This window comes from Ranitomeya imitator, chromosome 2 (genome assembly GCF_032444005.1).
Source record: "Ranitomeya imitator isolate aRanImi1 chromosome 2, aRanImi1.pri, whole genome shotgun sequence".
Classification (NCBI taxonomy): Eukaryota; Metazoa; Chordata; class Amphibia; order Anura; family Dendrobatidae; genus Ranitomeya; species Ranitomeya imitator.
Genome location: NC_091283.1, coordinates 442,281,723 through 442,307,226, shown reverse-complemented (window position 1 = coordinate 442,307,226; position 25,504 = coordinate 442,281,723). Strand labels below are relative to the sequence as shown.

At 41.7% G+C, this 25,504-nt stretch overlaps 1 long non-coding RNA gene across 1 annotated transcript in view; it reads left to right on the top strand.

Moving 5' to 3' along the window:
* The window catches only part of LOC138667467 (uncharacterized), a 40,711-nt gene extending 20,719 nt beyond the window's left edge, over window positions 1-19,992 (top strand). The window contains exons 3-4 of the long non-coding RNA XR_011318772.1: window positions 13,264-13,355; window positions 19,504-19,992. This is a non-coding gene — a long non-coding RNA (uncharacterized lncRNA). The remainder of the gene's footprint in view (window positions 1-13,263; window positions 13,356-19,503) is intronic.
* Window positions 19,993-25,504: the final 5,512 nt, after the last annotated feature.

The window sequence follows — 25,504 nt, the reverse complement described above, 5'->3', positions numbered from 1 at the left end:
TATGCCATTTAGCGATCAGATTAATCCTTTTTTTATTGATAGATCGGGCGATTCTGAACACGGCGATACCAAATATGTGTATATTTGATTTTATTTTTATTGTTTTATTTTGAATGGGGCAAAAGTGGGATAATTTAAACTTTTATATTTTTTTCTTTTTTTCATATTTTTTTGAACATTTTTTTTCTTACTTTTGCCATGCTTCAATAGCCTCCATGGGAGGCTAGAAGCTGGCATAGACTGATCGGCTCTGCTATATAGCAGTGATCATCAGATCGCTCCTATGTAGCTTAATTACAGGCTTGCTATGAACGCCGACCACAGGGTGAAGCTCACAGCAGGCCGGCATCAGTAGCCATAGAGGTCTCAAGGACCTCTATGGTTACTATCCTGACACATCGCTGACCCCCGATCTTGTGACAGGGGTCGGCGATGAGCGCATTTCTGGCCGCGCGGCCGGAAGAGGTAGTTAAATGCCGCTGTCAACGTTTGACAGTGGCATTTAACTAGTTAATAACGGCGGGTGGATCGCGATTCCACTCGCCGTTATTGCGTGCACATGTCAGCTGTTAAAAACAGCTGACAAGTCGCGGCTTTGATGTGGGCTCACCGCCGGAGCCCATATCAAAGCAGGGGATCTGACCTCGGACGTACTATCCAGTCCGAGGTCAGAAAGGGGTTAAAGGACTTAAACAGTAACCACCTTTTTATTTATTTATTTTTTTCAGAATCAAATAGTGCACATGAAAATAAGGAACTTTGTAATATATCTTATAAGAGAATTCTTCTTTTCTAATCCTGAACTGATTTCTCACTTTCAATTTTAGGTAAAATGTGTATTCAGCAAAGACAGATTTTCCATTACTGAGACAGGAAATGACAGTCGGTGCTTTAAAAAAATTCATTGTAGAGGGAAAGATAAGGGAGGAGCTACAGAAAGACACAGACATTCTGCAGCAAGTTCTCCATAGAACTTAATGAGCACCAACTGTCATCTATCTCAGTAGGACTGAAGACATTTTACCTGTGAATTGAGAATTTTGTGAATAGATGATCAGTCCAGGAGGAGAAAATAGCTGATTTCTTTGATAAGATATATTACAAAGTTTCTTATTTTCACTTGTAAAACCGATATACGGAGAAAAATATTAAATTGCTTACTTTTTAAATGTTTATTAAAAAATGATAAGCCCCATAAAAACTAAACCGATCATGTGCTCAAAACTTTAGCCCTATGAAACAGGGCTTTTGTAAAAAAAAAAAAACTGAAATTGTAAAATTATTATTAATATATTTTTATTTTCAAGAGTTGGGTTTAACACTAATATATATTTTTTACATTTTATATTATTTACTAGCTGAAGAGCCCGGCATTGCCTGGGCATAGTAAATATCTGTGGTTAGTTATAACACCTCACTTCTCTTATTTTCCCATCACGCCTCTCATTTTCCCAATCACATCTTTCATTTTCCCCCTCACATCTCTCATTTTCTCCCTGACACCTCATTTTCTCCCTCACTCCTCTCATTCCCCCATAACACTTGTCATTTCAACCTCACATCTGTCATTTTCTGATTACTCCACTATTATTCCTCACTCCTCTCATTTTGCACTCACACCTTTTCATTTTCACCTCACACCTCTCATTTTCACCTCATCACCTCAGTATATACATGTTTGTCATCTCCCTTATATATAGTATACATCTGTATGTCATCTCCTGTATATAGTATATACCTGTATGTCATCTCCCCTGTATATAGTATATACCTGCTGTGTGTCATCTCCCCTATATATAGTATATACCTGAATGTCATCTCCTTCTCTATATAGTATATACCTGTATGTCATCTCCTCCTATATATAGTATATACCTGTGTGACATCTCCCCTGTATATAGTATATATCTGTGTGTCATCTCCTCCTGTATATAGTATATACCTGCATGTCATCTTCTATATATATAGCATATACCTGTATATCATCTCCTCCTGTATATAGTATATACCTGTAGGTCATCTGCTCCTGTATATATAGTATATACCTGTGTGTCATCTCCTTCTGTATATAGTATATACCTGTATGTCATCTCCTCCTGTATATATATGTACTTGTATGTCATCTCCTCCTCTATATAGAATATACCTGTGTGTCATCTCTCCTGTATATAGTATATATCTGTGTGTCATCTCCCCTGTTTATAGTATATACCTGTGTGTCATCTCCTCCTGTATTAGACCTCGTTCACACGTTATTTGCTCAGTATTTTTACCTCAGTATTTGTAAGCTAAATTGGTAGCCTGATAAATCCCCAGCCAACAGGAAACCCTCCCCCTGGCAGTATATATTAGCTCACACATACACATAATAGACAGGTCATGTGACTGACAGCTGCCGTATTTCCTATATGGTACATTTGTTGTAGTTTGTATGCTTATTAATCAGATTTTTATTTTTGAAGGATAATACCAGACTTGTGTGTGTTTTAGGGCGAGTTTCGTTTGTCAAGTTGTGTGTGTTTAGTTTTGTGTGGCAACATGCGTGTAGCAACCTTTTGTGTGTCGAGTTGCATGTGACAGGTTAGTGTAGCAAGTTGTGTGCAGCAAGTTTTGTGCATGGCGAGTTTTGCGCGTGGCGAGTTTTATGTGTGGTGCCTTTTGAGTATGTGCAAGTTTTGTGTGAGGCAACTTTTGCATGTGTTGCAACTTTTGTGCATGTGGCGTTATTCCGTGTGTGCAAGTTTTGCGTGTGGCGAGTTTTCCATGAGGTGAGTTTTGCACTTGTGGCGAGTTTTGCAAGAGCCTAGTTTTTGCATGTGGCGAGTTCTGCGCGTGGTGAGTTTTGAGCGGCGACTTTTGTGTTTCGACTTTTATGTGGCGAGGTTGGTGTATTTGTGGTGAAATGTGTGCTGAGGGTAATATGTGTTCAAGCACATGGTAGTGTGTGGCGCATTTTGTGTGTGTGTTCTTATCCCCGTGTGTGGTGAGTATCCCATGTCGGGGCCCCACCTTAGCAACTGTACGATATATACTCTTTGGAGCCATCGCTCTCATTCTTTAAGTCCCCCTTGTTCACATCTGGCAGCTGTCAATTTGCCTCCTACACTTTTCCTTTCATTTTTTCCCATTATGTAGATAGGGGCAAAATTGTTTGGTGAATTGGAAAGCGCGGGGTTAAAATTTCACCTCACAACATAGCCTATGATGCTCTCGGGGTCCAGACGTGTGACTGTGCAAAATTTTGTGGCTGTAGCTGCGACGCCTCCAACACTTTTCCTTTCACTTTTTCCCCATTATGTAAATAGGGGCAAAATTGTTTGGTGAATTGGAAAGCACGGGGTTAAAATTTCACCTCACAACATAGCCTATGACGCTCTCAGGGTCCAGACGTGTGACTGTGCAAAGTTTTGTGGCTGTAGCTGCGACGCCTCCAACACTTTTCCTTTCACTTTTTTCCCCATTATGTAGATAGGGGCAAAATTGTTTGGTGAATTGGAACGCGCAGGGTTAAAATTTCGCCTCACAACATAGCCTATGACGCTCTCGGGGTCCAGACGTCTGACTGTGCAAAATTTTGTGGCTGTAGTTGCGACGGTGCAGATGCCAATTCCGGACATACATACATACATACACACACACACATTCAGCTTTATATATTAGACTAGCTGAAGAGCACGGCGTTGCCTGGGCATAGTAAATATCTGTGGTTAGTTATAGCACCTCACTTCTCTTATTTTCCCAATCACATCTTTCATTTTCCCCCTCACATCTCTCATTTTCTCCCTCATACCTCTCATTTTCTCCCTCACTCCTCTCATTCCCCCCTAACACTTGTCATTTCAACCTCACATCTGTCATTTTCTGATCACTCCACTATTTTTCCTCACTTCTCTCATTTTGCACTCACACCTTTTCATTTTCACCTCACACCTCTCATTTTCACCTCATCACCTCAGTATATACATGTTTGTCATCTCCCTTATATATAGTATACATCTGTATGTCATCTCCTGTATATAGTATATACCTGTATGTCATCTCCCCTGTATATAGTATATACCTGCTGTGTGTCATCTCCCCTATATATAGTATATACCTGAATGTCATCTCCTTCTATATATAGTATATACCTGTATGTCATCTCCTCCTGTATATAGTATATACCTGTGTGTCATCTCCCCTGTATATAGTATATATCTGAGTGTCATCTCCTCCTGCATATAGTATATACCTGCATGTCATCTTCTATATATAGCATATACCTGTATGTCATCTCCTCCTGTATATAGTATATACCTGTGTGTCATCTCCCCTGTATACAGTATATATCTGAGTGTCATCTCCTCCTGCATATAGTATATACCTGCATGTCATCTTCTATATATAGCATATACCTGTATGTCATCTCCTCCTGTATATAGTATATACCTGTATGTCATCTCCTCCTGTATATATATGTACCTATATGTCATCTCCTCCTCTATATAGTATATACCTGTGTGTCATCTCTCCTGTATATAGTATATATCTGTGTGTCATCTCCCCTGTATATAATATATACCTGTGTGTCATCTCCTCCTGTATTAGACCTCGTTCACACGTTATTTGCTCAGTATTTTTACCTCAGTATTTGTAAGCTAAATTGGCAGCCTGATAAATCCCCAGCCAACAGGAAGCCCTCCCCCTGGCAGTATATATTAGCTCACACATACACATAATAGACAGGTCATGTGACTGACAGCTGCCGTATTTCCTATATGGTGCAATTGTTGTAGTTTGTCTGCTTATTAATCAGATTTTTATTTTTGAAGGATAATACCAGACTTGTGTGTGTTTTAGGGCGAGTTTCGTTTGTCAAGTTGTGTGTGTTGAGTTGCGTGTGGCGACATGCGTGTAGCAACTTTTTGTGTGTCGAGTTACATGTGACAGGTTAGTGTAGCAAGTTGTGTGCAGCAAGCTTTGCGCATGGCGAGTTTTGCGCGTTGTGAGTATTATGTGTGGTGCCTTTTGAGTATGTGCAAGTTTTGTGTGAGGCAACTTTTGCATGTGTTGCAACTTTTGTGCATGTGGCAATTTTTCCGCGTGTGCAAGTTTTGCGTGTGGCGAGTTTTTCATGAGGAGAATTTTGCACTTGTGGCGAGTTTTGCAAGAGCCTAGTTTTTGCATGTGGCGAGTTCTGCGCGTGGCGAGTTTTGAGTGGCGACTTTTGTGTTTTGACTTTTATGTGGCGAGGTTGGTGTATTTGTGGTGAAATGTGTGCTGAGGGTAATATGTGTTCAAGCACGTGGTAGTGTGTGGCGCATTTTGTGTGTCTTCATATCCCCGTGTGTGGTGAGTATCCCATGTCGAGGCCCCACCTTAGCAACTGTACGGTATATACTCTTTGGCGCCATCGCTCTCATTCTTTAAGTCCCCCTTGTTCACATCTGGCAGCTGTCAATTTGCCTCCTACACTTTTCCTTTCATTTTTCCCCATTATGTAGATAGGGGCAAAATTGTTTGGTGAATTGGAAAGCGCGGGGTTAAAATTTCACCTCACAACATAGCCTATGACGCTCTCGGGGTCCAGACGTGTGACTGTGCAAGATTTTGTTGCTGTAGCTGCGACGCTTCCAACACTTTTCCTTTCACTTTTTCCCCATTATGTAGATAGGGGCAAAATTATTTGGTGAATTGGAACGCGCGGGGTTAAAATTTCACCTCACAACGAAGCCTATGACGCTCTCAGGGTCCCGACGTGTGACTGTGCAAAATTTTGTTTCTGTAGCTGCGACGCCTCCAACACTTTTCCTTTCACTTTTTTCCCCATTATGTAGATAGGGGCAAAATTGTTTGGTGAATTGGAAAGCGCGGGATTAATATTTCACCTCACAACATAGCCTATGACGCTCTCGGGGTCCAGACGTGTGACTGTGCAAAATTTTGTTGCTGTAGCTGCGACGCTTCCAACACTTTTCCTTTCACTTTTTTCCCCATTATGTAGATGGGGGCAAAATTGTTTGGTGAATTGGAACGCGCGGGGTTAAAATTTCACCTCACAATATAGCCTATGACGCTCTCGGGGTCCAGACGTGTGACTGTGCAAAATTTTGTGGCTGTAGCTGCGACGGTGCAGATGCCAATCCTGGACATACACACACACACACACACACATTCAGCTTTATATAGTAGATTTCTTTTACTTAACCCCTTTACCACCTTGGACGTATAAGTACATCCAAGGTGGGCTCCCCCTGTTTGCAGCAGGCTCTGGCGATGAGCCCACAACTTTTTCGGCACATGTCAGCTGATTTGAACAGCTGACATATGCCCCTAACAGCCGCAGGTGGAATCACAATCCACCCATGGCTGTTAACATGTTAAATGCTGCTGTCAATCTCTGACAACGGGCATTTAACACGATTATGCTGGAAGCGCGTCACTAATGTCGCCATCAGTGCGTGAGTCCCTGATGAGTTGGCATGGCAACCCGGTGTCTGCAGCAGACCCCTGTGGTTGTCAGGGGCTGTCATTTTAGCTACATAGAGCTATTTAAAAAAAAAATAAAATACATATATTTGGTATTGCTGCATTCAGAATCGCCTGATCTATCAATATATTAAAAGAATTAATCCAATCAGTAAGAGGCGTAACGAGAAAAGAAGTAAAAACACCAGAATTACATTTTATAGGTCACCACAACATTGCATTAAAATGCAATAACGGGCGATCAAAAGATTGTATCTACATCAAAATGGTATTAGTAAAAATGTCAGCTCGGCACACAAAAAATAAACCCTCACCCAACCACAGATCACGAAAAATGGAAACACTACAGGTCTCTGAAAATGGCAACTTTTTATTTTTTTTATAAACTGTAGAATTTTTTTTACCACTTAAATAAAAAAAGAACCTAGACATATTTGGTATCTATGAACTTGTAATGAAATGGAGAATCCTAATGGCAGGTCAGTTTTAGCATTTAGTGAATATGGTAAAAAAAAACACAATTGTGGAATTGGACTTTTTTTTACAATTTCACCACACTTGGATTTTTTTCCCATTTTCCAGTACACCATATGTCAAAACCAATAGTGTTTTTCAAAAGTACAACTCGTCCTGCAAAAAACAAGCCTTCACATGGCCATATTGATGGAAAAATAAAAAAGTTATGGCTCTGGGATGAAGGGGAGTGAAAAAACGGAAACTTAAAAACTGAAAAAATCCAAGGTTGTGAAGGGATTAAAAAATATATATACAAAAATGAATCACTGTAATTGAAAACCTAAATTTTTGTGTTTTTGTCAATGGAAATAACCTATAAATCTAAAAATTAAGACTAAGAAAAATATTTAAGAAGGTATTTTTGAAAGTTGTAAATTGTCAGAGAATGTGTCAAGGAGAACAGACCTGTCAAGTTAGAATGTACAATCACACAGATAAGACTTTCTGATAGGATACAGGCACATTTCTCCAGCTCAAAATTAAAGCCGTCGCACTCACCTGTATGTTTACCCACATATACGCCTTTAGCCTTATTGTAGAGATTTTACACCTGAAAACCTATCTGTCATATTAATATATGTGAGAGGCTCAAAGATTAGAGGGGAACGCAGCAGTGGAGAAGATATTTACTGGGCATCTGTCAGCAAGACTTAAAATTAGCTATTTATCCTTAAATATTCAAAAAGCTGACTTCAAGAAGATAAGAGGAAAGTCATAAGAGGAATATATGGTTAAACTTTATTTTCAAATATAGGAAAAGTTGGTCAAAAGTCTGAAAATGTTCGCAAAATATTATGAAAATGTTAGATGGAAAAATGATTTTTATTTAAAAGAAAATCAATTTTCAGGAAAGAATGATTTGGAAAAACATCTTAGAGGATGGAAATTTTTTTTAAACAAGGCTCGTTAACATGACAAGTCAGGGAAATTATTGAATTTTTCAGACTATAAGACGCACCGGACCATAAGATGCACCCCAAATTTTCAAGAGAAAAATAGGGAAAAAAGATGGAATGCGTCAAATGGGAGCCTGTCTTACAGTTCTAATTCAGCTTACTGGCAGGGGGATAGCGGTGGTGGAGGAGTGGGGTCACAGGAGGTGTTTTGAGGTGCAATGCCACGGGGCGATGGTTTGAATCCCATCCCAGGCTGGTAGAAGGGGGTGTTCGATGATGCTCAGTGGTACTGGCCACTCCCAAGATCTTGGTGCTGAGATCTCAATTTGTGAAGGTGTCCTTTACCCTGAGTCCGCCGCAATGAAACCATCGAAGTGCAGGAGCTCCGGGCTTTCACAAAATGTCATCGGAACCCCAACACCACAGAACACCCCCTCCTATCAGCCTGGGACTCTCAGCATTCCCCCGCAGCATCGGTGTAAGTTTAGAAGAGCCTTGAGGTCACTGGTGGTTGCTCCTCTAGAATGGTAGACTTGGGTCAGATGTCAAGTAGGACATTCTTCATGGCCCCAAAGGGCAAGTTGCAATAACAGGTAGATAAGGGAGGCTTCCAAGGTGATAGGAAAAAAAAATAGAGATTAGTATGTTCTAAATATTAACACCTTATAAAGGTTTTTCTCTGATTTAAGTAGAGGAAAGCATTCAGAAATATAATTGGTTGTAACACTGATAATTGGAAATGCAGACACTAATAGAATGACATACTACAGTTATAATCAAACATTTTAAAATTCAACTTTTTTTGTATATATATATATATATATATATTTAATTATTTATTTAAAATACAAATCCCCACTGTGTCAACCCTAAGCATTGCACAAGATAAAAATATGGATAAATATTTATAGGTTGTGGAACGTTTCATGAAGGTGGGGGATGGATTAAAACGATTAAACCAATTTTTTTTTTCCTTTTTTGTTAAACAACTTCCTTAAGGGGAAAGGTCAGGCTAATCAGAGAGAAATGAAACGCAGCTGTGGAGCAAGATTCTTCTTAGAGAAAATACTTAGAACCTAAGTAAACGTCTAATTGCCTCCTCGCTCTCTGTTTCCATCCACAATAGCAATTTTATTTGGAGCCAGTTATATAATGAGTTTCGGAAGTGTCCGGAATTTACATAGATTATAACAATGTCTATTGCCATAACTGGCAGACACATGGTCTTTAAGAGTAAATTCTTTTTTTTTATGTTAGACCTAGAAAGAAATACAATTCATTCATTTCCAATTCATTTTGTTTAAATTAATAATTTTTTTTCATTTTTTTAGGTATTTGCCCTTTAGTTTTATTATAACCTGTAGGTGGCACTGTTGCTGCCTGTGACTATTGGTTCATCAGAAAGTTTAGCAAAAGTGGATTAAAGGGAATCTTTAATTCTGCAAACAGATTATGATAAATGTTTGTGTTTAAGCAGATGTAAGATATAGGCTTATATCTATGGCCACAGAGTTAATAAATTACCTTCTGTGCGCATGCAGTCACCACTAGAGGGAGCACACTGTATGCAGATTAATTAAAGGGAATCTGTCAGCAGGTATTTGCTGGGTAATCTGAGATCAGCACTGTGTAAGGGCTTAGACCCAGATTCCAGCAATGTGTCACTTACTGGGCTATGTTTTGTTGCTTCATTAAATAGAGTGTTTTGTCAGTAGGAGATTATCACTATAGGATAACAAATCCAGCGACTATCAAATTCACGCACTGCACATGTCTAATGATGCCAAGGATGTTACGTCACCCGCATGCACACTGTGTATTGATGGTGGCAGAGGAAGTGATGTCATGTGTGCTTGGAGTCCGGTGCGCATGCACCGTAATTATCTGCGCCGTTTGGTCTTATAAATGGCCCTTCAGAGACAGGACATCTTTACCACTCTCCCTTTGATAAAGCAAGCACGCATATCAGGGGTCGCGGGAAGGCTGTTTAAAGGTCCGGATCGACGATGGGTAAGCAGTGTCTCCATCTTAGCAGTTTGCATTTAGACGAAACATAGGTATACCGGATAATTTTTTACTTCATACACCTGTTAATGCTATCTTTGTGCACTCTTGAGCACTTTTATTGTGATTATTTTTCCTTTCTGCTAGCCCAAGTCCTATTTTTTGACCCACAGTCTCCCTTTTGGTTACCTGCATGTCTCCTCCTTATGCCTGTTTAATAAAAGTTATTTATTCATTTTATTATTTGGCGGGTTTTGCGCTACTCTGTTTCTTTGTTAAGAAAAGGTTTTGTTGGGAGTACTTCACCTTACTAATTATATGATTACCACATGCTGCGAGAGCTTGACTTTACCATGCTCTCAGCCTTAATGCGTAAGGCTAGTTTCACACTAGCGTTTACCTGATCTGCGGCGGGTTGCGGACTTCCTCCGTGAAGCCCCGCCCTCGGCTGCAACTCCGCCGCTAGCTCCGCCTACTTCTGCATGCAGCTTGCATGCGGCCTGCGTACCTATCTTTAACATTAGGTACGCAGGTCGTGCGGCTGTATGCGGATGCTGCCGCATGCATCATTTTGACCATGCGGAATAAAAAAATGCTACAGGCTGCGTCCTACGCTGGTCGCCGCATTGTCAAAACGACGCATGTGGCAGCATCCGCATACAGCCGCACGACCTGCGTACCTAATGTTAAAGGGACACTGTCACCTGAATTTGGAGGGAACAATCTTCAGCCATGGAGACGGGGTTTTGGGGTGTTTGATTCACCCTTTCCTTACCCGCTGGCTGCATGCTGGCTGCAATATTGGATTGAAGTTCATTCTCTGTCCTTCATAGTACACGCCTGGGCAAGGCAAGATTGCACCTTGTACAGGCATGTACTACGGAGGACAGAGAATGAACTTCAATCCAATATTGCAGCCAGCATGCAGCCAGCGGGTAAGGAAAGGGTGAATCAAAAACCCCAAAACCCCGCCTCCATGGCTGAAGATTGTTCCCTCCAAATTCAGGTGACAGTGTCCCTTTAAAGATAGGTACGCAGGCCGCATGCGGGCCGCATGCAGAAGTAGGCGGAGCTAGCGGTGGAGGTGCGGCAGAGGGCGGGGCTTCACGGAGGAAGTCCGCCGCCCACCACAGATCAGGTAAACGCTAATGTGAAACCGGCCTAAACTGTGCTTTTTGATTATTGTTTTCACCATAGGATACGTCTGATGCCTCCTACTCGGCCCTCTCTATGTAACCCAAGTCCCCACCACTGATTATCAACTTACTGCCCAAGCACAGTGTACCCAAAAGCTGCCAATCAGTAGTATACGCAGGGTTATGCAGGGCTCAGCATTCTGTGCTCTGCTAGATGTAAAGCAAAGAAAACTGTGATTGTATGACAGCATGCAGACCAACAACTGACACAATGGACATCATGCTTCACTCAGATTACATAGCAAATACCTGCTGACAAATTCCAATTAAAAAGGGATATGTGAATGCAGTGAGCTCCCTCTAGTGGTGGCTACTGAGAGAATTTTATCATGTAACTGTGATCCAAGAAGTATCGTTTCTCCTTGCGATGAGTGAAATGTTAAGCATGTCAAGGTGAGGAGACTTAAAGCCGCAATGCTCCTCTGGGAAATATGCAAATTGTCTCTTCAGAGAGGAAGAGGACTAGAACTCTAGTGCCACCTATTGGAAGTAGCAATCCTAACCGTCAATGTCGACCCTTTAACGAGCCTTGTCTTAGGATATGTGACAAAGGCTTGTTAAAGGGTCGACATTGACTGTTAGGATTGCTACTTCCAATAGGTGGCACTAGAGTTCTAGTCCTCTTCCTCTCTGAAGAGACAATTTGCATATCATGTAACTGTCTATTCAGAGGATTTGGAGCTCAAGAGCAGAAACACTGAGCTCTGATTGTAAAACTTTCCTACAATGTCACATTCTCTAGGCTTTTGGTTTGGTCTACATTGCATTATAATTGTTTTGCTAAACCTGGGAGCAATTCCTCTAAGAGAAATATTTGAACATTTTTCCTGTTTCCGCGATGGGATCCAGGTTCATCCCATAGAAAAAGTTTACCTATTCTACCTTGCCGGGATCTGTTTCTGAGAAAATAAATTTCCCTTAAGGTCCACGCTTGGTGGTACATTGAGTCCTTCAGGGTCCTTACTATGGTGTTGAGTGCCGCTGTTTGTTAACAGTAGTCCTAGGAGAAACAGTATTCTTCAAATGGCCCCCATGCTACCAATCTATACAACACAGATTTGTAAAGCTGATAATTCACCTGTGTGTATAAGGGTGGTATGCATGATGGCCATACAGCTTCTATGTGGTATGGGATAACATTCATTGGTTACCATACATTAAGAGATGTCCTCCACTTGAATATACTTGCTAACTCTACCAGCACATCTGCAAGGCTCTGAGAATAAGTGGAGACCTTCAGGTCTCCCAAAAAAAGTCTCATGGATTCCATTGATCCTACATAAAACCTCTCAAAAACAAGTAACACCGGAGGTTTCTACATTTAAAGAGGTGACAAACAAGGTGTGAAAAGGCAGAAACGGGGAATGGGGTGGTGAGAAATGAGCATAGAGGCTGTGGCAATGGGAATCTGGACCGCCACATAAGTCACCCAGTTCCCACCCAGTATGCCCTAGATGCAGTCTGAAAAGGAAGACAATAAATCAGAGAACCCCATGTTCCTGGTATAGCTCAGTAGAAAATAGATCAGAAATTCAGCCACAGACATTTCTAATAGAGAAAATGAGATTTTAACAAAAAATTGAATTATATTTTAAATTATGGATACATTAAAAATGCGCACAATTTTTTTTTTAAATCTATTTTTCTAATATATTCTTTGAAAAGCAATCAGTATTCATGACTCCTGTTCTATGTGTCACCCATGTGATGTTTGGTATTATGGTATCTCACACTTTACGATATACTATACCATAATATTATATTGTAGCTTGATTAATAAAATTAATATGCAAACCAGAAGGTAATTAAACAATAATCCTCTGAATATGTGACAAGTTCACACATGTGTCGGCCTCTTATTGTTTTATTTTTGGTATGTGCCTTGCGATGAGTGCAGCAGTGAGGCCCCGGGGATCCTTTTGGTTGAGAAAAATCATACAATTCAGTTGGTTAAATGAAACAGACAAAAATAGACACTTGTCACAATGATTTAATTCACTTCAGACACACACACAAAAAAGTTTAAGCAAATATTTCTAAAATATTATGTCGGTGTGAGGATTGTTTGTCAGTCAAGTGACTTCTTCAGGGAAATCTGCAGACACTTGGGGCTATGTTCTCATTGTAAATGCACCTGATTTCATTTCGCTTTATTTATATATGTATTTATTTTTATTTTTCAGGAAAACAATAGAATATGATTTGTCTTAGCTGTTGTCACATGATTGTGACATCCCATGTATCTACTGACCAGTCTTCTTGGAAAAAAGAAGAAGCAAGGAATAAAAAACAGTAGAACTTTTTCTAGCGCGGTCTATGGCTCATTGAGCAATGTTCACCATTTTTTGGCATAAAACTGCTTAAAATGTCGCAAACATATTGCACATTTTTATGGCACATTTGGCAACTTTTTGAAAAGCGCGTAAAGCTTAACCCCAGGGGGCATGACCATCCCCAATCAATGAACTCATTATTATTTATGCCTCCTAATAAATCTAGTGCATCTACAGTGCGTTGCGAAAGTATTCGGCTCCCTGGAACTTTTCAACCTTTTCCCACATATCATGCTTCAAACATAAAGATACCAAATGTAAATTTTTGGTGAAGAATCAACAAGTGGAACAAAATTGTGAAGTTGAACAAAATGTATTGGTTATTTTAAATTTTTGTGGAATTTCAAAAACTGAAAAGTGAGGCGTGCTATATTATTCGACCCCTTTAACTTACCCCCTTTACCCACTGCACGTTAATGACCAGGCCAATTTTTACAATTCTGAACACTGTCACTTTATGAGTTCAAAACTCTGGAACACTTCAACAGATCCCAGTGATTTTGTCACTGTTTTCTCATGACATATTGTACTTCATGATAGTGGTAAAATTTCTTTGATATTACATGCGTTTATTTGTGAAAAAAATAGAGATTTGGCAAAATTTTGAAAATGTTGCAATTTTCCAACTTTGAATTTTCATGCCCTTAAATCATAGAGATATGTTACACAAAATACTTAATAAGTAACATTTCCCACCTGTTTACTTTACATCAGCACAATTTTGTAACCAAATTTTTTTTTGTTAGGGAGTTATAAGGGTTAAAATTTGACCAGCGATTTGTCATTTTTACAACATCATTTTTTATTAGGGACCACATCACATTTGAAGTCACTTTGAGGGGTCTATGTGATAGAAAATAGCAAAAAGTGACACCATTCTAAAAACTGCACCCCTCAAGGTGCTCAAAACCACATTTAAGAAGTTTATTAAAAAAAATGAACATTTTACTTTTTTTCACAAAAAAAATACTTCAGATCCAATTTGTTTTATTTTACCAAGGGTAATAGGAGAAATTGGACCCCAAAAGTTGTTGCACAATTTGTCCTGAGTAGACCGATACCCCATATGTGGGGGTAAACCACTGTTTGGGCGCATTGCAGAGCCCAAAGGGAACGAGCACCGTTTGACTTTTTCAACCTAGAATTGGCTGGAATTGAGATCAGACGCAATGTCGCGTTTGGAAAGCCCCTGATGTGCCTAAACAGTGGAAACCCCCAATTGTAACTGAAACCCTAACCCCAACACACTCCTAACCCTAATCCCAACCCTAACAACTGACCCTATTTTGGAAACTAAACCACCTAAGAACCTTATCTAGATGTATGGTGAACACTTTGAACCCCCAAGGCTCACAGAAGTTTATAATGTAGAGCAGTAAAAATAAAAAATCATATTTTTTTTAACAAAAATGATATTTTGCACCCAATTTTTTATTTTCCCAAGGGTAACAGGAAAAATTGGACCCCAAAAGTTGTTGTGCAATTTGTACTGAGTACGTTGATACCCCATATGTGGGGATAAACCACTGTTTGGGCGCATAGCAGAGTTCAGAAGGGAAGGAGCACCATTTGACTTTTTGCTAAATTGGCTAGAATTGGGATCAGACGCCATATCATGTTTGGAGAGCCCCTAATGTGCCTAAACAGTGGAAACCCCCCACAAGTGACCCCATTTTGTAAACTAGACCACCTATGGAACATCTAGATGTGTGGTGTGCACTTTGAACCACCATTTGTTTCACTAAAGTTTATAATATAGAGCTGTGAAAATTAAAACATCATTTTTTCCCACAAAAATGTTCTTGTCACTCCCAAATTTTTATTTTTCCAAGGGTATCCAGAGAAATTGTACTCCAAAGGCTGTTGTGAAATTTGTTCTGAGTACGCCGATACCCCATATGTGGGGGTAAACCACCGTTTAGGTGCATGGCAGAGCTCGGAAGGGAAGCGCCTTTTGGAATGCAGACTTTGATGGAATGGTCTGCGGGCGTCACATTGGGTTTGCAGAGCCCCTGATGTACCTAAACAGTAGAAACTTCCCACAAGTGACCCCATATTGGAAACTAGACCCTGGAAGGAACTTATCTAGATGTGTTGTGAGAACTTTGAACCCCCAAGTTCAAGCCACCTCCCTGCAGGACCCGGAAAGCCCCCCGTTGCCATCTTGGATACAGGGCCTGCAGGGAGGAAGACGGAGGAGACGCTCGGAAAAATGCAATCACATCGCGTTGTTCCGAGGGTCTCAGGGAAGCACGCAGGGAGCCCCCTCCCTGCGTGATGCTTCCCTATGCCACCAGAACACTGTGATCATGTTTAAGATTTTTAATCAATAAAGATACCTGCTTAAGAAGATCGGTGAGTGCTGCCATGTTCTTGTTCCCAGTATCACAGACCTGCCTGTTGTGTTCCTTGGTCTTCATGATGCTTCAAACAGAACCCTGAGACTATCACAGAGCAGGTGCATTTATACGGAGACTTGATTACATACAGGTGGATCATATTTATCATCATTAATAATAATAATAATAATAATTTTATTTATATAGCGCCAACATATTCCGCAGCGCTTTACAAATTATAGAGGGGACTTGTACAGACAATAAACATTACAGCATAACAGAAATACAGTTCAAAACAGATACCAGGAGGAGTGAGGGCCCTGCTCGCAAGCTTACAAACTATGAGGAAAAGGGGAGACACGAAAGGTGGATGGTAACAATTGCTTTAGTTATTCGGACCGGCCATAGTGTAAGGCTCAGGTGTTCATGTAAAGCTGCATGAACCAGTTACCTGCCTAAGTATGTAGCAGTACAGACACAGAGGGCTAATACTGCATAAAGTGTATGAGAACATGATGCGAGGAACTTTTTTTTTTTTTTTTTTTTTTATTTATTATAAATAGGCCACACAGGGATCGTTAGGTTAATGCATTGAGGCGGTAGGCCAGTCTGAACAAATGAGTTTTTAGGGCACGCTTAAAACTGTGGGGATTGGGGATTAATCGTATTAACCTAGGTAGTGCATTCCACAGAATCGGCGCAGCACGTGTAAAGTCTTGGAGACGGGAGTGGGAGGTTCTGATTATTGAGGATGCTAACCTGAGGTCATTAGCGGAGCGGAGGGCACGGGTAGGGTGGTAGACTGATACCAGGGAGGAGATGTAAGGTGGTGCTGAGCCATGGAGTGCTTTGTGGATGAGGGTAGTAGTTTTGTACTGGATTCTGGAGTGGATGGGTAGCCAGTGTAATGACTGGCACAGGGTAGAGGCATCGGTGTAACGGTTGGTGAGGAATATGATCCTGGCTGCAGCATTCAGGACAGATTGGAGCGGGGAGAGTTTTGCAAGAGGGAGACCGATTAGTAGAGAGTTACAATAGTCCAGACGAGAATGAATAAGTGAAACAGTCAGAGTTTTTGCAGAGTCGAAATTAAGAAAAGGGCGAATTCTAGAAATGTTTTTGAGATGCAGGTAAGAAGAGCGAGCCAGTGATCGGATGTAGGGGGTGAATGAAAGGTCAGAATCAAGGATGACCCCAAGGCAGCGTGCATGTTGCTTTGGAGTAATGGTGGAACCGCACACGGAGATGGCAATGTCAGGCAAAGGTAGGTTAGTAGAGGGAGAGAACACGAGGAGTTCAGTTTTTGACAGGTTTAGTTTCAGATAGAGGGAGGACATGATGTTAGAGACAGCGGTAAGACAATCACTGGTGTTTTCTAAAAAGGTCGGTGTGATATCGGGAGCAGAAGTGTATAATTGGGTGTCGTCAGCATAGAGATGGTACTGGAAACCAAATCTACTGATTGTTAGTCCAATAGGGGCAGTATACAACAGAGGTCATTAGGCAATTTAGGACAACATTGGATCATTCAGAGATCCACAATGAACTTGTGGAGTGAGTTTGCTGCACTGAAAGTAAAGGGGCCAAATAATATTGCATGCCCCACTTTTCAGTTTTTGAATTTCCATAAAGATTTAAAATAACCAATAAATTTCATTCAACTTCACAATTGTGTTCCACTTGTTGATTCTTCACCAAAAATTAACATTTGGTATCTTTATGTTTGAAGCATGATATGTGGGAAAAGGTTGAAAAGTTCTGTAACTCCAGAACAGAATTAGTGTCCAACTCTTTAAGGAGTTGGTTCGGCATATGTTGTCCACATTTGGGGACAATTTTTTTCTTCTTACATGGGTTGTCCCAGCTTGGGAGTCACAGAGAGTGACTGCAGACTTGTAAATTCTCGCAGCTCGCATAGTGTGCACTGTCAGGATTCTGTAGTGCTGATGCCAGAACGCGATCGTCACACTTTCAGCCACATTCCAACTAAATGTGTCCAGCCTTGCTCAGTTTACTGGTATTGAGCGAGGCTGTCCACGCCTAGTCGGTAACTAACTGCATGTATGCAAATTGCTAGCACTGGCGAATCCTGATGGCGTGCACTGTGTGAGCTGTGAGGATTCAAAAGTCTGCAGTCTGGACAACCCCTTTTAAATACATGCATTTGGAACTAAAAATCATTTTTGATATTGGACTTCATTACAAATGTTGCACTTTCTTGCTTTTACACACTTTTTGTTTCCCTGCACTTTCAACTTTGATGTCGTCATTAAATCAGCTGAGAGTAGCTCAGAAAAAAAATCTACAGTACTTAGAATCATAGAATGTTAGAGTTGGAAGGGACCTCCAGGGCCATCATGTCCAACCCCCTAAAAGACAAACTTTTTATAGAAACTCAATTGCAAAAACGACTTTAAACCCAATTACATGTGTGGCACCCCAGGAGTTTGGGTACCTCAGTGGTATTGCCTTCCTCTTGGGGAGGGTGATGCCATGCCTGGAAACGAGGAGGATCCCTTTGGCAGGTAACCTGTACATGCAACATGTTCTGACAGAAGGGGGAGCTCTCTAGATAGGTATGCATTCTGGTCTGGAGGAGGAGTTAGGTAGTCTGGAGCAGACATGGAACAGTGAAAGAGCACAGAAGAAGTCAGGAGCCAGAGGAGAGCTGCGAGTGGGCTCCTTCTAAGCTAGAGCACAGCAACCAGGCACCGGGAGCCCGAGGCTGTGTGGAACTACAGGTCCCACGGCAGAACCGGAGGGCAGGAAATTGAAAGTGACTTGCCCACATTACATCCTGAGGTACAGCAACACCCAGAGCCCGGAGTCACCGTGGATAGAGACCCCAATGAAACGGCTCACGTTGCCTACAATACGCATAGTGGAAGCCTCTCAATCTGACCTGGCAAAGGGAATTCTACTTGTTTTCTGGCTGCCAGGACTACACCGTTACCTGTTGCTGGTACCCTGGACTGTGGCTGTCTACCATCAGTAAACCAGGTAAAGAGACTGCAATCCTATGGCCTCCATTTATTTTCTGGCACCGCACCATCCTTGCCAAACACATCGAGAGCCCTGGGGACCCAGCTTCACCTGTGGGAAGCCATACCATCCCTGCTGCCATAACATCACCCCAGAGGACCCCTTTAAGCAGCGTTGGACTGAGTACCACTGGTGACATCACAAACTTTTATTACTTCACAAACCCCTTTAAAGACCGTCCCTTTTATTTGGACTCCCAGGGCCACGGACCAGGTCGCTGCCACCGTGATCAGCCTCTTTAATGACAACCGGACCCCTATGCCCTGTCGAGCGCTTCACATGCATATACAGTAAGTGAAAAATAAAAGTTATCCCCATAGATGGACAACCCCTTTATGATGACTTGATAGGAAATACACCAGCGTTCTTTGTTTTGTACATATTCCTAATAAAATATTTCCAGCTCTTATCAACTCAAATGACAAATCGTTTTCAAAATAATTGTTTTCTTTTAACATAATGTCTACATATTACATTACAACATTGCTGCCAGATCTAGAAAATATGTACATATATGTTTAGATTAAAATCAAATCAAAGAAATTAAATGAGTAATGATGATATTTTTGCATTGAGTGTTTTTCTAGTTACTCTATGTATCTGGGATTGACAATCAAGTCTTGACATTAACTCTTCAATAACCTTAAATGTCTCGAGAAAAGATTTAAAGGCCGTTAATTAAGACGTCTCTGCTTTATTTCGTTTACAGGGTGGCAGTGGAAATTATTAATAAACAGAAAAATCAAGGGTTGTAACTAATACGTTCCATGCCTCCGAAGCTTTAAGGGGGAACATCTGTTTTTGGATTAACCTAAGTACCCAGAACATCTAATGATGGTCCAGATGATTTCCTTGACTGCGTCTAAAGATCTCATTTCCGGCCACAGGAGAAGACCAGGCAGAGAACACCTGTTACAGGTTGTACATCGGAGCCAGAACAACAGCCACTAATTAATAGGAACATTATAGCCAAACAATCACTGAATGGCAACTTTATTTCCACCTCTTGATTTTCTGATGGAGGTTAGCCCTAATAGAAAGTGACACCAGTAAATCTTCAGGCAGATTAGAGGGAAAAAAAAGCCATTAACGCATCTGCAGTGCCCCAGAATCCTGGTCGTTGCAGTAATGTCGCTCTGCCACTAAGGGGAGTGATGTTAGGTCTGATTGCACTAAAGGAGTTCACCTGACCAGGTATCACAGTTAGGGTTGAGCGAAACGGGTCGAACATTTTCAAAAGTCGCCGACTTTTGGCGAAGTCGAGTTTCATGAAACCCGATCCGACCCCTGTGCGTGGTCGGCCATGCGGTACGCGACTTTCGCGCCAAAGTCGCGTTTCAATGACGCAAAAAGCGCCATTTCTCAGCCAATGAAGGTAAACGCAGAGTGTGGGCAGCGTGATGACATAGGTCCTGGTCCCCACCATCTTAGAGAAGGGCATTGCAGTGATTGGCTTGCTGTCTGCGGCGTCACAGGGGCTATAAAGGGGAGTTCCCGCCGACCGCCATGTTACTGCTGCTGATCTGAGCTTAGGGAGAGGTTGCTGCCGCTTCGTCAGAAGCAGGGATAGCGTTAGGCAGGGTCCATTAACCACAAAACCGCTTGTGCTGTAGCGATTTCCACTGCCCAACACCACCTTCGGTGTGCAGGGACAGTGGAAGCTCCTTTTTTTTTTTTTTTCCTCAGCGCTGTAGCTCATTGGGCTGCCCTAGAAGGCTCCCTGATAGCTGCATTGCTGTGTGTACGCCGCTGTGCAAACCAACTGCTTTTTTCAAAGCACAAATCCTCTTGTTCCTTCCTTTCTGCACAGCTATCTTGTTTGTTTGTCCACACTTTTTATTTAATTTGTGCATCAGTCCACTCCTTATTGCTGCCTGCCATACCTGGCTGAGATTACTGCAGGGAGATAGTAATTGAAGGACAGTTCCTTTTTTTTTTTTTTTTTTTTTTGTGGGAGATTAAGATTGACATTTCTGCTAGAGTGCCATCTCTGTCTGTGTCATCTCTCACTCAGTGGGCCATAGAAAGCCTATTTATTTTTTTGCTTGATTTGGGTTCCAAAATCTACCAGAAAAAATCACAACATCAATCAGTGGGAGATTAATATTGGCCTCTGGGCTTGTGTGCCAGTCCTGAGCGTGCCATCTCTCTCACAAATAGTGGGCCATAGAAAGCCTATTTATTTTTTTGGTTGATTTGGGTTCATAATTCTACCTGAAAAAATCAATCAATCAATCAATCAGTGGGAGATTAATATTGGCCTTTGGGCTTGTGTGCCAGTCCTAAGCGTGCCATCTCTCTCTCTCAGATAGTGGGCCATAGAAAGCCTATTTATTATTATTTTTTTTATTGGGTTTATAAATTTTCCCTGGAAAAAAAAAAATGGGAGATTAATATTGGCCTCTGGGCTTGTGTGCCAGTCCTGAGCGTGCCATCTCTCTCACAAATAGTGGGCCATAGAAAGCCTATTTATTTTTTTGGTTGATTTGGGTTCATAATTCTACCTGAAAAAATCAATCAATCAATCAGTGGGAGAAAAATATTGGCCTCAGGGCTTGTGTGCCACTCCTTACTCCTGTGTGTGCCATCTCTCACTCAGTGGGCCATAGAAAGCCTATTAATTTTTTTGCTTGATTTGGGTTCTAAATTCTACCTGAAAAAATCATTAAATCAATCAGTGGGAGATTAATATTGGCCTTTGGGCTTGTGTGCCAGTCCTAAGCGTGCCATCTCTCTCTCTCTCAGATAGTGGGCCATAGAAAGCCTATTTTTTTATTATTTTATTGGGTTTATAAATTTTCCCTGGAAAAAAAAAAAGTGGGAGATTAATATTGGCCTCTGGGCTTGTGTGCCAGTCCTGAGCGTGCCATCTCTCTCACAAATAGTGGGCCATAGAAAGCCTATTTATTTTTTTGGTTGATTTGGGTTCATAATTCTACCTGAAAAAATCAATCAATCAATCAATCAGTGGGAGATTAATATTGGGCTTTGGGCTTGTGTGCCAGTCCTAAGCGTGCCATCTCTCTCTCTCAGATAGTGGGACATAGAAAGCCTATTTATTATTATTTTTTTTATTGGGTTTATAAATTTTCCCTGGAAAAAAAAAAAATGGGAGATTAATATTGGCCTCTGGGCTTGTGTGCCAGTCCTGAGCGTGCCATCTCTCTCACAAATAGTGGGCCATAGAAAGCCTATTAATTTTTTTGCTTGATTTGGGTTCCAAAATCTACCAAAAAAAATCACTAAATCAATCAGTGGGAGATTAATATTGGCCTCTGGGCTTGTGTGCCACTCCTGACTCCTGTGTGCGTCATCTGTCACTCAGTGGGCCCTAGAAAGCCTATTTTTTGTTTTATTTGTTTTCTAAATTCTCCCTGAAACAATCATTTTATTTTCTTTGGTTTCTAAATTATTCCTGAAAAAAATCATTTTTTTTGTATTTTTTTTTTCTCTCAAGTCTCCCTGAAAAAAAAAAAAAAAAAAATCTGTGGGAGATTTATATTGCCCCTTCTGCTTGTGTGCCAGTCTTGACTCCTGGGTGTGCCATCTCTCTCTCTCCCCAATTGTGGGCCATAGAAAGCCTATTAATTTTTTTGCTTGATTTGGGTTCCAAAATCTACCAAAAAAAATCACTAAATCAATCAGTGGGAGATTAATATTGGCCTCTGGGCTTGTGTGCCACTCCTGACTCCTGTGTGCGTCATCTGTCACTCAGTGGGCCCTAGAAAGCCTATTTTTTGTTTTATTTGTTTTCTAAATTCTCCCTGAAACAATCATTTTATTTTCTTTGGTTTCTAAATTATTCCTGAAAAAAATCATTTTTTTTGTATTTTTTTTTCTCTCAAGTCTCCCTGAAAAAAAAAAAAATCTGTGGGAGATTCATATTGCCCCTTCTGCTTGTGTGCCAGTCTTGACTCCTGGGTGTGCCATCTCTCTCTCTCTCCCCAATTGTGGGCCATAGAAAGCCTATTAATTTTTTTGCTTGATTTGGGTTCCAAAATCTACCAAAAAAAATCACTAAATCAATCAGTGGGAGATTAATATTGGCCTCTGGGCTTGTGTGCCACTCCTGACTCCTGTGTGCGTCATCTGTCACTCAGTGGGCCCTAGAAAGCCTATTTTTTGTTTTATTTGTTTTCTAAATTCTCCCTGAAACAATCATTTTATTTTCTTTGGTTTCTAAATTATTCCTGAAAAAAATCATTTTTTTTGTATTTTTTTTTCTCTCAAGTCTCCCTGAAAAAAAAAAAAAAAAAAAAAAATCTGTGGGAGATTCATATTGCCCCTTCTGCTTGTGTGCCAGTCTTGACTCCTGGGTGTGCCATCTCTCTCTCCCCAATTGTGGGCCATAGAAAGCCTATTAATTTTTTTTGCTTGATTTGGGTTCCAAAATCTACCAAAAAAAATAACTAAATCAATCGGTGGGAGATTAATATTGGCCTCTGGGCTTGTGTGCCACTCCTGACTCCTGTGTGCGTCCTCTCTCACTCAGTGGGCCCTACAAAGCCTTTTTTTTTTCCTAAATTCTCCCTGAAACAATCATTTCATTTTATTTGTTTTATAAATTCTTCTGTAAAAAATAATTTTTTTTAAATTTTTTTTTCTTCTGAAGTCTCCCTTTTAAAAAAAACAAACACAAATCAGTGGGAGATAAATATTTACATTTGCGCTTCAGTGACAGTCCTGCGTGTGTGCCATCTCATTTGTTGCCAACAACAACAGAGTGTGTAACATTGTGGCTGATTTTCGTTGTGGTCTCACCCACCTGTAAAGGGGTAGCTAAATCATACTGAAGTTATAGCTCACCGTGTAAGTTGTGTGACAGCAACAAATACCGTTCGTTTGGTAACGTTTTTAAAACAATGAGGAAGTCTGGTGGAAGAGGTCGTGGCCGGGGGCGTTCATTGTCAGCTGGTAATGAGGGTAGTGGTAGTGGTGGAGCATCAGCTGGTCGTGGGAAAAAAAATATTGCACCTAAGTCTGGAGCTGTGGAGCCAGGTTCGTCGTCTGGCTACACAAGGCCTCGAACGCTCCCTTTTCTGGGAGTAGGAAAACCGCTTTTAAAGCCGGAGCAGCAAGAGCAAGTTTTGGCTTATCTTGCTGACTCAGCCTCTAGCTCTTTTGCCTCCTCTCGTGAAACTGGTAAATGTCAAAGCAGCGCGTCGTTAGTGGATGTTCACGGTCAGGGACAAGTCGCTTCCTTGTCCTCTTCAGCAAAAACAACAGAGAAGAATGCAGCAGGCGACACAACGGGTTACTCCATGGAGCTCTTTACACATACCGTCCCTGGCTTAGAAAGTGAAGCAGTTAACAGTCCATGCCCATTACAAGTTGAATCTGACATGGAGTGCACTGATGCACAGCCACAGCCAGACTACTATGCTGGTCCTTTGACTCAGACCACAACATTGCCCTCGCAGGGTGCTGATCAAGAATCAGACCCTGATGAGACTATGTTGCCCCATCACGAACGCTATACCACCGACCGACACGGTGACACAGACGAAGTTGCACACGAGCTACAAGAAGAGGTAATAGATGACCCAGTTCTTGACCCCGATTGGCAGCCATTGGGGGAACAGGGTGCAGGCGGCAGCAGTTCTGAAGCGGAGGAGGAGGGGCCGCAGCAGGCATCAACATCGCAACAGGTTCCATCTGCCGGGCCCGTATCTTGGCCAAAACGCGTGGCAAAGCTAAAACCTGTTGGAGGACAGCGTGGCCATCCGGTTAAAGCTCAGTCTGCAATGCCTGAAAAGGTATCCGATGCTAGAAAGAGTGCAGTCTGGCATTTTTTTAAACAACATCCAATTAATCAGCGCAAAGTCATCTGTCAAAAATGTTCAACTACCTTAAGCAGAGGACAGAATCTGAAAAGTCGCAATACAAGTTGCATGCATAGACATTTAACCACCATGCATTTGCAAGCCTGGACTAACTACCAAACGTCCAGCTCACCCTACATGAGACTATGGTTAGAAAAAGGAAGTACTTAGCCTCGCATCCGCGTACACAGGGTTTGAACGCACACATAGCTAGACTAATCTCGTTAGAGATGATGCCCTACCGGTTAGTTGAAAGCGAAGCTTTCAAAGCCCTGATGGACTACGCTGTACCACGCTACGAGCTACCCAGTCGACACTTTTTTTCCAGAAAAGCCATCCCAGCCCTCCACCAGCATGTTAAAGAGCGCATCGTCCATGCACTCAGGCAATCTGTGAGCACAAAGGTGCACCTGACAACAGATGCATGGACCAGTAGGCATGGCCAGGGACGTTACGTGTCCATCACGGTACACTGGGTAAATGTGGTGGATGCAGGGTCCACAGGGGACAGCAAGTTTGGGACAGTTCTGCCTAGCCCACGGTCTAGGAAACAATTGGCTGTAGCCGTTCGCACCCCCTCCTCCTCCTCTTCGTCCTCCTGCAGAATCGAGAGCTCGTCCACAGACCGCAGTCGCACAACCACTCCATCCGCAGCTGCCACTGTTGCACACCAGGTCTCCCATTATGGGGCAGCTACCGGCAAACGTCAGCAGGCTGTATTAGCTATGAAGTGTTTGGGCGACAACAGACACACCGCGGAAGTTCTGTCCGAGTTCTTGCAGAAAGAAACGCAGTCGTGGCTGGGCACTGTAGATCTTGTGGCAGACAAGGTAGTGAGTGATAACGGAACGAATTTCATGGCTGCCATCTCCCTTTCCCAACTGAAAC